At 39.1% G+C, this 12,989-nt stretch overlaps 1 long non-coding RNA gene across 1 annotated transcript in view; it reads right to left on the bottom strand.

Annotated features, from left to right (window-relative positions):
- The window catches only part of LOC140505548 (uncharacterized), a 103,062-nt gene that overhangs the window by 88,457 nt on the left and 1,616 nt on the right, over positions 1-12,989 (bottom strand). Inside the window, exon 3 of the long non-coding RNA XR_011967560.1 lies at positions 10,759-11,046. This is a non-coding gene — a long non-coding RNA (uncharacterized lncRNA). The remainder of the gene's footprint in view (positions 1-10,758; positions 11,047-12,989) is intronic.

Below are 12,989 nucleotides of genomic sequence, written 5' to 3'. Positions count from 1 at the left end.
GTAGGGGGAGGTGGGAGGAGAAAGATGAAATGAAGTTCTTTTCACTCAGCACAACTCCTTTCCTTCCCCTCCCTCATGGAGCTGAGAGCCTGGAGAAAGGGAAAGCTATCCCAAGAGCTCATTAAAGGAGCCCAGAGAACATATGTGGGGGGGAGGGGCTTATCCAACTGTTATCTCACAGCATCAATAACCTCACATTCAAATGTCTTCGGGAATGAGGGAAGTGATAGGGAAGCCACTGATCTGGCTCTGGTGAGAGAGACTTGGGAAGATACTGTTATGGTTTGCTACTGGTAAATTTTGACTAGTATTGGTGACTTAGAATGAAATGGAAACTTAAATTAAAAGTCTTTTTTTCTTATTCTTGTCCCACCATACTCCTAGCTGCTAGAATTTCTCCCCACCCTTAATTTCTGTGTTTCCTTTTTATGTATTTTCTATAGCCTATATACCTATATGTGCGTGTATTTCATATATCTATATACATATGTGTATGTAAATCCTATTTCCTCTGATAGAATATAAGCTTTTCCAAGGCAAAGACTGTGTCATTTTTACCTTTTTATTCCTGAAACCTAGCCTGGAACATAGTAAATGCTTAATAATTGATTGGTTGATTGATTGATTGATTGATTGATTGATTGATTAGAACTAGCAGTGTAGAAATAAATTCACAGCCCATAATATTTGAATTAGGAAATCTGTGATGTCAGTCAAGCATCTTACATCTGCAAAATAGGTTTTGTAGTTGAAACTCAGAAACAGATAATGTCCAAAGTCAATAGCTAGGTGGTGTAGTAGGTATGGTGCTACAATTGGGGTTGGAAATATCTGCGTTTGAATTTGCCTTAAAACATTTAGTAGCTATTTGACCTTGAGCAAGTTACTTAGCCTCTATCAGACTCAATTTCTTCATCTGTCAAATGGGGATAATAATACCATCTACACCATGGCAGGGAAGGGAACAGTGGTGCATCTAGGTGGCTCAGTGGATAAAGTGCCAGCTCTGGAGTCAGGAGGGCCTGAGTTCAAATCCAGCCTCAGATATTTACTAGCTGTGTGGCCCTGGGCAAGTCACTTAACCCTGTTTGCCTCAGTTTCCTCATCTGTAAATTGAACTAAAGAAGGAAATGGCACTCCAGCATTTTTGCCAAGGAAACCTCAAATGGGGCCACAAAAGGTCGGATAGGACTAAAATGACTCAACCACATTATTAGAAGTACATACCATTGGAACTCATGCCTATAAAACAAAGTCTATATTCAGGTTTTTCATGCACCCCACTTCCTCAGGGTAAATTTTCACTCAACAAGCCCATCTCTGCTTTGGGATCCCCAAATCTTTCACACCTTATAAGGTTTGTTCTGGCTTTCCTGTGAACAGAATGGAAGAGCTCCAGTCATCTGAAAGGGACCCTTCTCTGCCTTCAAAAGTGATCCTAGACATCTGTGTATACTTCACCTTCCAATCTCTTACAGCCATCCAGTCAGGCCATCTCCCCCCTTACCCCTTCCCTTCAACCCTCTTTTCAGCTAAACAACTTGGCGGCATAGTGGATAGGGTGCTGGTCCTGAAGTTAAAAATACCTGAGTTCAAATCCAACCTCAGACATAAACTATCTCTAGGCAAGTCCCTTAACCAATGTCTGCCTCAATTTGCTCAAAGGTAAAATGGGGATGATAATAGCACCTACTTCCCAGGTGAGAATCAAATGAGATTTGTTAGCACTTATTACAGGGCCTAGCTGTAATGGCAATCAAATTAGGATTTTTTGCTATTTTTGTTTTACTAAAAGTGCCTCTGATTGAATAATGTGATTGGGGAGGATCTTTTGCAGTCACTGATGGGCCTGTCCATTGTGGGAAGTTGGATTAGGGGACTTGTCTTGTAGGCGGATCCCAAGTACCTCTTGTTTTTTCTATTGATGCACTGGGTTAAAGGATTATGCCGTCTGGCTCTAAAAAGTATAAAAATACTCTGAGGGTGAGGTTTTACTTTGGGGCTTACTGACTAGATGTGTTTATTTGGCCAGATGAGGACTCTGGGAAGCCGCTTTAAGGAGCACCTTGGCTTTGAGAACCCAGAAGTCAGGTTTCCCTCTCTGGTACTTATGATACGACAGTTGTCTGTTGAACTATGGTCAGATATTTTAGAAGCATGTCTGTTGACTTTTAATTCCTCTGTATTTTCTTTGAAGTTCAGGGTGCTGACTCTCCTGAAATAGGTGATTGATATATGTGCTTGGTTAAAGGATTGATACATGTACTTGATTAAAGTGCTTGTTAACCCCTCAAAAGTTGCCTTTCCTTTTATGAATGCAGAACTAAGACCCAGTGATAACAGGTCCTGCTTTGTATATTGGGGTGCTTACTGATACACTAGCACATAGTAGGTGTTTAATAAATGCTTATTCCCTTCCTCTCTCTTCCTTTGGGCACAGTATTCAATTCAACAGTACCATTGCTTCTGGACAAGGTATATCATATCCATCAAGCCACTAGCTCTGTGATACCCCAGGGGGAAAAAACAAATTCCTTCACTGATCACTATTCCCCTTTTGTATCTATTTATGCGGACATTCCTATACTAGAACGTAAGTTTCTTGAAGACAGTGACTTTATCTTTCTGTATTTGTATTCCTAGCATTTAGCTTGGTGTCAATGCCTTTGCATTCATTCATTCTTCAGAATAAGAACCCCCTACACAAAATTCCAGGCAACTCTTCCTACAACTTTTGTTGAAGACCTCCAGTGTTAAAGAATCAATTAACCACTTAGGCACCACAATCTCATTTAGACTTACTTTAATTCTTATAAAGCTTTCCCATACAACATGTGGAAATCTACTCCTCTGCAACTTCTGGATTTGAGTCTGATATCCAATAACCTCTGTTATTGTCTCAAACCCACTGCTATGGGCTCTCTCCTTATTGGAGGACATGAAAGCCATGCCTTGTGAAAGGGGCAGAGTTGAGAGATGAGAGCATTTGTCTGCAGCCAGGCCACTGGCCAGCTGGTTAACCTTGGGCAAGCTTTTTGACCTCTCCAAGCCTCAGTTTGCTCATCCATAAAATGGAGATATACTGCCTATTTCATGGAATTGTTACAGGATCTAAAAAGATCATCTGAGGCAAATCCAATTTAATGCAACAAATTTTTATTAAGCACCTCTTCTTTTTAAAATGTTGTGCCAGGGGGATATAAAATTAATCTAAAGGAGAATTTTGCTCCATGAAGCTTATAATCTAGCAAGTTTTGTCACATGAACTACATAAAGTATAAAATGAAATATAAATGAATTGGGGTTAGTTATACCTTATTCCCTTCCATTCACTTGGGTATATATAGGGAAACACAGTACCCCTAGGATAATAGGCACATTCCCATTGTCCACACCCTGGCTCTGTAGCTTTGAGGGAACTGTTTCCTTGTCAGTAAAATGGGGCTAACAACCCCTGCTCCCTCGCTGAGTTCTCCTGAGGAGTGACTAACAACATTGATTGCAATTGGTTTTGCAGCTACAAAATGTTGCTGAAATACTTAATGATCGCCACAGTAATAATGCTGAGGTTCCTGCTCCCTTAGACAGGGAGTGGGCCAGAAATAGCTCTCCCCGGTGTGGATTGTGGGATACAAAGAGAAACAGAGGAACATTCTGTTCAGCAAAGAATGAAAGGTAAAGAAAAATATCATTCTCTCCCCACCCTACTCCCTCATCCCTCCCCATTAAAAAAAAAATGCTGCCCATTGAAAAAGAATTCTGGAGGCTTAGAAAAGAGAATCGTTTTGCTTAATGTGTGGACACAGAGAAGCACAATAGAGATATTGTTGTGGGATATTGTCAAGCCTTTCTTGCCTTGCATTTAGTCTCTGTTAAGAAAGAAAGTGGGACTCATGAATGAAAACATTCTTAGAATATTAATTCATCTGCAGAGAAGGGTGAGGGAAGGAGAGTAGGCAGAGGATTTTAAGGAGGAAGGAGCCTGGAACCCTTTTCTCACTGGGACCCTTCCTCCCACAAAGCTGAGGTCACAGAAGCCACTAGATCACAGGATAATAGATCTAGGGAAGGCTCAACCACGTGACACTGGTTCAGCTGCCTTATAGTATTCTTGGAGGCAGAATCTTTTTTTTTTCCTGCTCTCCCTATTTTTGGTCTACAAAGATCATCAGATGTTTGAACTAGACAGGGCCTCAGAGATCACCCCATGGAAGAGACTGATGTGAAGGAGGGACTGCCCTTCTGTTTGGCCCCAAGAGGCAGAACCATGAGCATTAGGCAGAAGAGGCAATAGGCAAGTTCAGGATTCTTGTTGGAGGTGAAGGGGTGGAAGGAGGGAGAGAAACTTCCTAACAGTGAGAGCTGTCCAAAAGTCTAATAGCATGCCTCAGGAGGGGTGGTCAGTTCTCCTTCAATGGTAGCCTTCCAGCAAATATGCTTGATTTTTGTCTTTGCATATCCCCAGCACCTAAAATGGTGTCTGTTGGTATCTTGTTGAATGTATGTTATAATGGGGATTCTTTTTTTTTAGGTATGGACTAGACTATGTGACTGTTATAGTTCCTTCCAAGCCTAAAGTTTTATGATTCCATAAAATATTATGACACCTTACCATCCACCCCCATTTTGAGATGAGGAACTTAAGGCTCAAAGAGGAAGGGAAAAAATTTGACCAAGGTACAATAGGAATTAGAACCTGAGGTTCCTCATATCCAGCTCAGGGAGTGTTCTTAGCAACAACAAAGAGGGGAAAACATTTAAAGTTACAAAGTCTAGTTCTATCTGTAGATATTTGCAAGTGGAGTTTAAGCACTTCTTAAATTTGAATTCGATATTGAATTAGAAAGTAGTAGTCAGGGACATTACAGACAGGACCTATAAAGGATATATGGAGTGTGTGTGTGTGTGTGTGTGTGTGTGTGTGTGTGTGTGTGTGTGGTGGAGGGGGAGGAGTACCATAGTAAAAATGCCCAAAGTAGTCTGGGCAGTTTCTCTTGTTATTAGAGTATCTAAATCTGGTATTCCTACACTGGGATCTGTGAATTTGATTTTTAAGAAGTTGATAACTGTTTTTCAATATGATTGGTTTATTTTGCAGTCATATATTTTATTATATACATACAAAACATTTTCTGAGATGCGAACCATAGGCTTCCTCAGACTGTTGAGAGAGTCCATGACACAGCAAAGGTTAAGAATCCCTGCTCTAGCCCGATTTTATAGGGGCTTACATCACTGATATCCCCTTCCCAGCTCTCGCAGTCCTGATCCTGCAGAGAGAAAGAATTAGAGTTGCCTTCAGTTTCTACCATCTCCTGGGACAATCCAGTCCTAGTAGGTGCTGTCCCATAGGCAACCCAACTAGAGCTGGGTCTCTCTGAATCCTCAAGGAGCCTGCAGGTCTGAGGGAGGCATCACAGATAAGCCAGATCATTTCTTTGACAATGGTTTTTCACAGGGAGATGTTTCTTCAGGGAGATGTCACATCCACCAGCCACTTGAGAGGTCAAATAGACACAAAGGGAGCTAAATGGGAGAAATGCACTCAATCCCATTCATCCTCAAATAAATCCAGAAGAGCCTGACTCTAACCTAATCTAGGAGTCTACTCATCAGCAACAACAAATATAGAGAGCTCGTCTTCATTATTCCCAGCAACTGAGGGTAACAATGAGTCACAGAGCCAGAGCAGTGTGCAGTCACAGAATGTTCGCACTAAAAGGCAGCCAAAGAGAGCATCTAGCTCAACCCCACTCCTTTTACACATGAGGAAACTGAGATTTGAAGACATTAAACAAACGATTACTCCCCAAAAGGATATGGCCTCGTGGTATGGTGGAAAGAGTATAGAATTTGAAATCACAGACCAGGCTTTGATTTCTGATTCTGGCCCTCACTCCCCTCAAGACCTTAGTTATTGCTTGATTTCTCTGGGTCTCATTTTCCCCATCTGTAAAGTAAGGAGTTGGCATTAAATGACTACCTAGATCCTTTGATCCATTCCAGCTCAAATGCTATGACATCTTAATGTTCAAATATTTTCTATTTGGTTTCTGTGACAGTAATGTATTCTGTAAAGCAATTACCATTCCATGTTTCCTTAGGCCAGTGTTTAAAATCAGAGTTACTTTTCTGTGTGTCCTTAGGCCAATGTTAAAATCAGAGAATAGAGGTATCTCATGACAGATTGCTATGGCTAAGCCACCCCTAAAAATTGGAAGATTAACTATAGTTGCTAAAGAAGAGGAGTCTCTCAAAAAATAAAAAAAAAAGTACTGAGTTGACTGGCAGAAGAACTAGATTTAAGTCATAATTCTATCATTCCATACTATTTCTCAGATAGTCAACAAGGATTTATTAAGCTGTTTCTTTGCACCAGGCACCGTGTTTAGTGCTGTGTGACCTAGGGCATCATATAACATCTTTGAATCTCAGTTTCTTTGTGTCTAAAATGGAGATAATAATACCTGCACTATCTCACTGAGTTGTAGTAACACGCAATCATACCTTGTATTTACATACATCTTTACAGTTTCTATAGCACATTCCTCACAACAAGACAGATTAGGATAGAAAATAGAGATTTTTATTTTGTTTTGTATTTTGACCCTGTGACCTTGGGGTTCCTCCAATTGTAAGGTCCCCTTCTCCTATTGCTTTTATTTTCAACCTTCCATTCTGGGGAGAGGTCCAGGCCAGCCATGTTTCATTAACTTGCTCAGCCTTCATCAGCAGGCCTCTGAAAAAGCATCTTCCCTCACTACTTCCTAGTTTTCAGCTCCCCGTTCCCCCCCATTTAAAGACAAGGATTGCCTTTCTTTCTGCTTATACCTGTATCCCATCTGATATGTTGTAAGTACTTACTAAATGCTAACTGCCTGCTTACCTTGAGAGATTGAATGAAAAGCAGTACAATGTTGTCAGTCAATCAACAATCATTTACATGCTGTCTGCCAATCACCACCCTTGTCATGAGAGATACAGAGATAAAAATGAAACATTCCCTGACTTCAAGGGGCTTATATTCAAAATATGAAGAAAATATTTTCAATTATAATTACATACATAAAGAGTGTATTTAAAATAAATATGAGATAATTTGGTAAGGGGCGGGACACTAGCAGGGAGAGAGATCAGGAAAATCCTCAAGTAGTAAATTGTGTTTCGAAACTGAACTAAGCTTTGAAAGAAATTAGAAATTCTAAGAGGCTGAGGTGAGTAGAGTTACATTCTAGGCATGAAGGAAAATATCCACAAAAGTGGGAAAGATAAGAGATGGAATGTTGTATAAAAAGATTAGGAAAGCCAGCCTAGCTAGCTTAAAGGGCACATGTTTGGGAATGATGCATAATAATCCTGAGAGGTCAAATTAAAATTCGGTAATAAAGGATTTTAAATGACAAAACTGAGATTTTTGTATTTGATCTTTGAGATAATAGGGAATAACAATAGTATATTATTGACGATAGTCATATAAGGGGATTTGTGCTTTAGGAATAGAATTTTTTCAGGTGTATATAAGATGGACAGGGAGACCAATTAAGAGGATATTGCAATAGTCCAAGCAATCTCCAGGAAAAACAGAGGTAAAGCAAGGACATCCATTGTTGCCATTAATATTTGATAGTGTTATAGAAATGCTAGCTATAATAATAAGATAAGAAAAAGAATTTGGGAAAATAAGCATAGGCAAAAAAAGGGGAGAAGAAACAAAATTAATATTTTGTGCAGAAAATATAATGCTTCATTTAGAGAATCCTAGAAAGTCAGCTAAAATTAATAGAAATGATTTACAGCCTCAGTAAAGTAGCAGAATATAAAATAAATGTTCAAAAACAACTGTCCTTTTTTCATAACTCCAACAAAGCACAGAAGAAATTAACTAAAAACAAATTCCATTCAAAATAACAAAATGTATAAAATATCTAGAAATGTACTAGCACAAAAAAATTTAAAAGACTATAACTACAAAGCACTGCACACAGAAAAAAAGGAAGACAAACAATTGAAAAGGAATTAATTACTCATGGTCGGAGCATAGTGACAAGATAAAAATGGCAAGGGTATCCCAATGAATTTATCTATTCAGTTCCATACCAGTGGAATCAGACTACCAAATGTAACAAAAGCCCAATGTTTTAAGAGAAATCATGAAAAAAAAATGGGAAGAATGAAGTCTAGAAGACCAGATCTCAAAGTATACTATCAAAGCAGTAATCCTCAAAACAGTGTGGTACTCGTTAAAAAATAGAAAAGTTGATCTTTAGAACAAGTCAGCCAGTTAATTGACATTTATTTCTTAAGTGTTTACTATATGCATCAGATAATTGAGGATACAAATAAAGACAGGAATTTTGTCCTTCTAGGAATTCAAATTCTGCTGGAGGAAATAATAGATAGATAACTATGTACATAAAAGATATATAAGGTAAAAATGAAAAGTAATTGAGAAGGGAAGGGGCCGGAGGACTGAGAAAAGTCTCCGGAAAGTGGAATTTGAGCTGTCTTGGAGGAAACCAGGAAGAGAAAGTGAGGAGGCGGCAGTATAGGTAAGGGGCACAGCCATAGCAAAGGCACATAGAGTGGGAAGGACAGCAGAGAGGCCAGAATAACTGAACTGTAGAGTATGTGAAAGGGAGTAAAGATGAAGGGGCCAAGTGATAAAGAGCTTTTAATACCAAATAGAGCATTTTATATTTGATTCTGGAGGTAATAGGAAACCAAACCACTGGAGGTAATTGAGTAGGGCAGTGACATGGTGAAATCTTTGTCACAAAAACCTAGAAAAGAGAGTCTCTCTCTCTCTCTCTCTTCTCTCTCTCTCTCTCTCCTCTTCTCTCTCTCTCTCTCTCTCTCTCTCTCTCTCTCTCTCTCTCTCTTTCTCTCTCCCTCTCTCTCTCCCTCCCTCTCTCTCCCTCTCCCTCTCCCTCTCCCTCTCCCTCTCCCTCTCCCTCTCCCTCTCTCTCTCTCTCTCACTCCCTTTCTCCCCCTCTCTCTCTCCTTCCCTCTCTCCCTCCCTGCTGAGAGGTAAAGAATAATGAAGATTGAGCAAAGAGATTGGGCAATTAAGAGATCACTGATAAATTTAGAAAGGTAGTTTCAGTTGAGTGATGATGTCAGAAGCCAAATGACAGAGGGTTTAGAAGCAAACAAGAGGAGAAGAAATGAAATTACCTAGTAAAGAAAGCTTTCTCAAGGAATTTAGTCAAAAATGGGAGGAAGCATTTAGGACAATAGCCAGGTGGGGTCATGGGAGTGGGGGATTGAATCATTTAAGTGAGCGTTTTTCAAAGATGGGGGAGATACGGACTGGTTTGTAGGCAGCAGGGAAATAGACATTAGATAAAGTAAGACTCAAGATTAGAGGTGATCAGATAAGGGAATAGGATGGAAAGGAGTATGATTAAATAGACAAGATCCAGAAGCAATTGAAAGTAATAGTATAGTAAGCAATAAGCCCAGTGGTATCAACTACTGAGATAAGGATTCATTATTTGACAAAAACTGCTGGGGAAATTGGAAAATAGCTTGTCAAAAATTAGACTTAGACAAACATATCACACCATACACTACAATAAGCTTCAAATGGATTTATGACCTAGATATAAAAGTTCATATGATAAATAAATTGAAGGAGCAAGGAAAGTCATACTTTTCACAACTATGGATGAAGGGAAACTTTTTGGACAGGTAGGTGATAGAGGATCACAGAAGATAAAATGGTTCATTTGAATTAAAACTGAAAAGGATTTAAACAAACAAGATCAATACGAATTGAAAGGAAAATTGTTAACTGTATAAAATCTTTGTGGTAAATTTCCCTGAAAATCCCCTGATATACAAGATATACATGAAATTGACATAAGCATATAACAAAAGACTTCCCCAAAAGAAAAATGGTCAAAGGATTTGAACAGGTAATTCTTTTATTTTCTTAAGTTTTGTTTTTATTTTTAATTCCAAATCCTCCCTCCCACTCAGGGAGAAAGAAAAGGAAGGAAGGAAGGAAGGAAGGAAGGAAGGAAGGAAGGAAGGAAGGAAGGAAGGAAGGAAGGAAGGAAGGAAGGAAGGAAGGAAGGAAGGAAGAAAGGAAGGAAGGAAGGAAGAGAGGGAGGGCAAGGGAGAGAGGAAGGAAGAAAAGGAGAATGAGAAAATGATGCTTCAATCTGAACTCTGATTCCATCAGTTCTCTATCTGGAGTTGGATAATATGTTTTATTATAAGTCCTTTGGAATTGTGGTTGGTTATTGTGTTGATCAGAGTTAAGAAATCTTTCCAAATTTACAATATCTTTACCACATTGCTGTTACTGTGTAACTGTGTCATTTTGCATCAGTTCATATAAGTCTTCTCCATTTAAGTTTTCCAGAAACCACCCCCTGCATCATTTCTTACAGTACAATAGTATTCCATCACAATCATGGGCATCTCTTTCAATTTTCAATTTTTTACAACAAAAAGGGCTGCTACAAATTTTTCCATACATATGAATCCTTTTCCTTTTTCTTTGATCTCTTTGGGGTGGTTATTGTCCTTCATTTTCGAAGAGGACCAAAATGACATCACCATTGTAAAGTGAAATTTCAGTGTGTACCACTGGCTGATCAAACTAATATGAGCTCAGAATGATCTACCATAGGTTGGACACAGATAGTCCATTTGAATATTTGGGGTGGCTATCCCAAATCTGCACCTCCTGCATTTACTTTATATTGTCGCAATTCTGCGTTGCTCAAAGAACACCGCACCTTTTCTTACCTGGGCATGCCATGCTGAGTGGTCCAGTGTCTCCCATGTTGCACAGTCAAATCCAAAGTTCTTGAGAGAGACCTTGAGAGTTTCTTCTGGTCACCATGCGATCACCTGCCCCATGCAAGTTCTCCATAAAATAGCCTTTTTGGCAAGCACACATTTTGCATTAGAACAACATGGCCAGCCCATCAGAGTTGCACTCTCTGAAGCACAGTTTGAAGGCTTGGCAATTCAGCTCAAGCAAGGACTTCCATGTCTGGTACCTTATCCTGCCAGGTGATCCTCAGAATCTTCCTAAACAGTTTAAATGGAAGCGATTCAGTTTCCTGGCATGGCACTGGTAGACTGTTCATGTTTCACAAGCATATAACAGTGAGGGCTTTCTTTGGGGTATAGACCTAGCAGTATTGTTGGGTCAAATGATATGCCCCGTTTTATAGTTTTGGGCTCTCTAATTTCAAATTGCTCTCAAGAATGCTCTCCAGAGTTCATAGTTCCATCAAACAGAGTACTAGTGTATAGATTTTTCCACATCCTTTCCGACATTTGTCATTTTACTTTTCTGTCATTTTAGCCAATCTGATGAGTGTGCAGAGATCTCAGAGTTATTTTAATTCACATTTCTCTAATTATTAGTGGTTTAGAATATTTTTTCATAGGACATAGCTTTAATTTCCTCCTCTGAAAACTAAAACAAGTAATTCTTGAAGGAAGACATGCAAGCTATAATAACAGAAACACAAATGATAACAACTCTCAAGTTCCACCTCACCCTATCAGATTGGAAAAGATTACAAAAGGGGTAAAGGGTGATTGTTGGAGGAGCACTGAGAGGACAAACTCTTGGTGAAATAATCAATTAGTCCAGCCAGCTAGGAAAACAATTTGAAACAACATCTTAAAGTCATTAAACTTTATATACCTTTTGAGACAACAATTCCACTGCTTGGCTTAAGTCCCCAAAGGGGTCAAAGCAAAGAGAAGGGGCTCATATGTGTATAAAAATATTTATTGCAATAACAGACTAGAGACAGTGGGGACCTGATCTATGGGTGGGTGACTGTGATTTAGAGAAAGGGACATCTGTGAAAAATATTGAAGAGATAGAATCACAGGACTTGGTAAATGGATATTTTTTAGGTGTGTGTTCGTCCTTCATTGCTGAAGAAGACCATGCCATCAGAGAAATAACAACATGACTTGCACTGGACTTTGTTTTGAGTGAGGGGGGTAAATGGATATATGGGTTGAAGAAGAGCCATAAGTGTGAGATGATCCAGAGGCCATGAACCTGGGTGATTTAAAAGATGATAGTGCCCTCTTAATAGAAATAAGGAAGTTCAGAAGAGAGGTGGGTTTTGGACATATTGAAATATGAGGTGCCTATAGAACATCCAATAAAGAAATTCATGATGTAAGACTAGAGTTCAGGTTAGAATCACAGAAACTTGATGACATACAGATTTGGGAGTCCTCTTAATAGAGATGATAATTGAATCCAAGTAGAAGAATAGAGAGAGTGAGAAGAGAAGGTCCAAGATAGATCCTTAGATTAGACTCACAGGCAAGGGGGAGTGAGATATGATATGGATGATTATCATCATCAAAAGAGTCTGAGAATGATCTGCTGATAGAGAGGAGAACTGAGAGAGTGGCATCACAAAAACCTGTGGAGAAAAGAATATTCAGAAGAACAAGGTAATCAACAGCGGCAAATACTTCAAGAAGTCCTGAAAGTTTGAGGATTGAAAAAAGGCCATCATATTTGGCAAAGTAAGAGAACATAGATAATTTTGGAGGGAGCACTTTCCACTGAGTGATGAGAAGTGAATAAAATGAGAGGAAATAAAGGAAATAAGTCTAGACAGCTTTTTCTAGGAATTTGTCAATGAAACAGAACAAGAATAGGAAAACAGTTTCAGGAGATGATAGAAAACATGAGAGTTTGGGGTTGTACTTTGTTTTAAGAATGGAGGAGATTTGGAGATGTTTGTAAGTATAGGTAAATGAGCTCACTAAATAAATAATTCTAGAGTTTAGAGAGAGAAAGGTGATTATTGTAGAGTAATCCAGGGTAGAGGTGGAGAGTTTGGCTTTGGTGATGAGAAAGGTCATACCTTCATCAGAGATTGGAGTAAAAGAGGAGAGTGTGGAGATTTATGACAAGAGGTTTTGAAATGTAGCTTAAGGTAGAAGAGGACACCTCCTTTCTCTCCAAAGAGTATGAAACGAAGTAC

Source organism: Notamacropus eugenii, chromosome 5 (genome assembly GCF_028372415.1).
Source record: "Notamacropus eugenii isolate mMacEug1 chromosome 5, mMacEug1.pri_v2, whole genome shotgun sequence".
Lineage (NCBI taxonomy): Eukaryota > Metazoa > Chordata > Mammalia > Diprotodontia > Macropodidae > Notamacropus > Notamacropus eugenii.
This window is presented reverse-complemented; position numbering and strand designations above follow the sequence as displayed.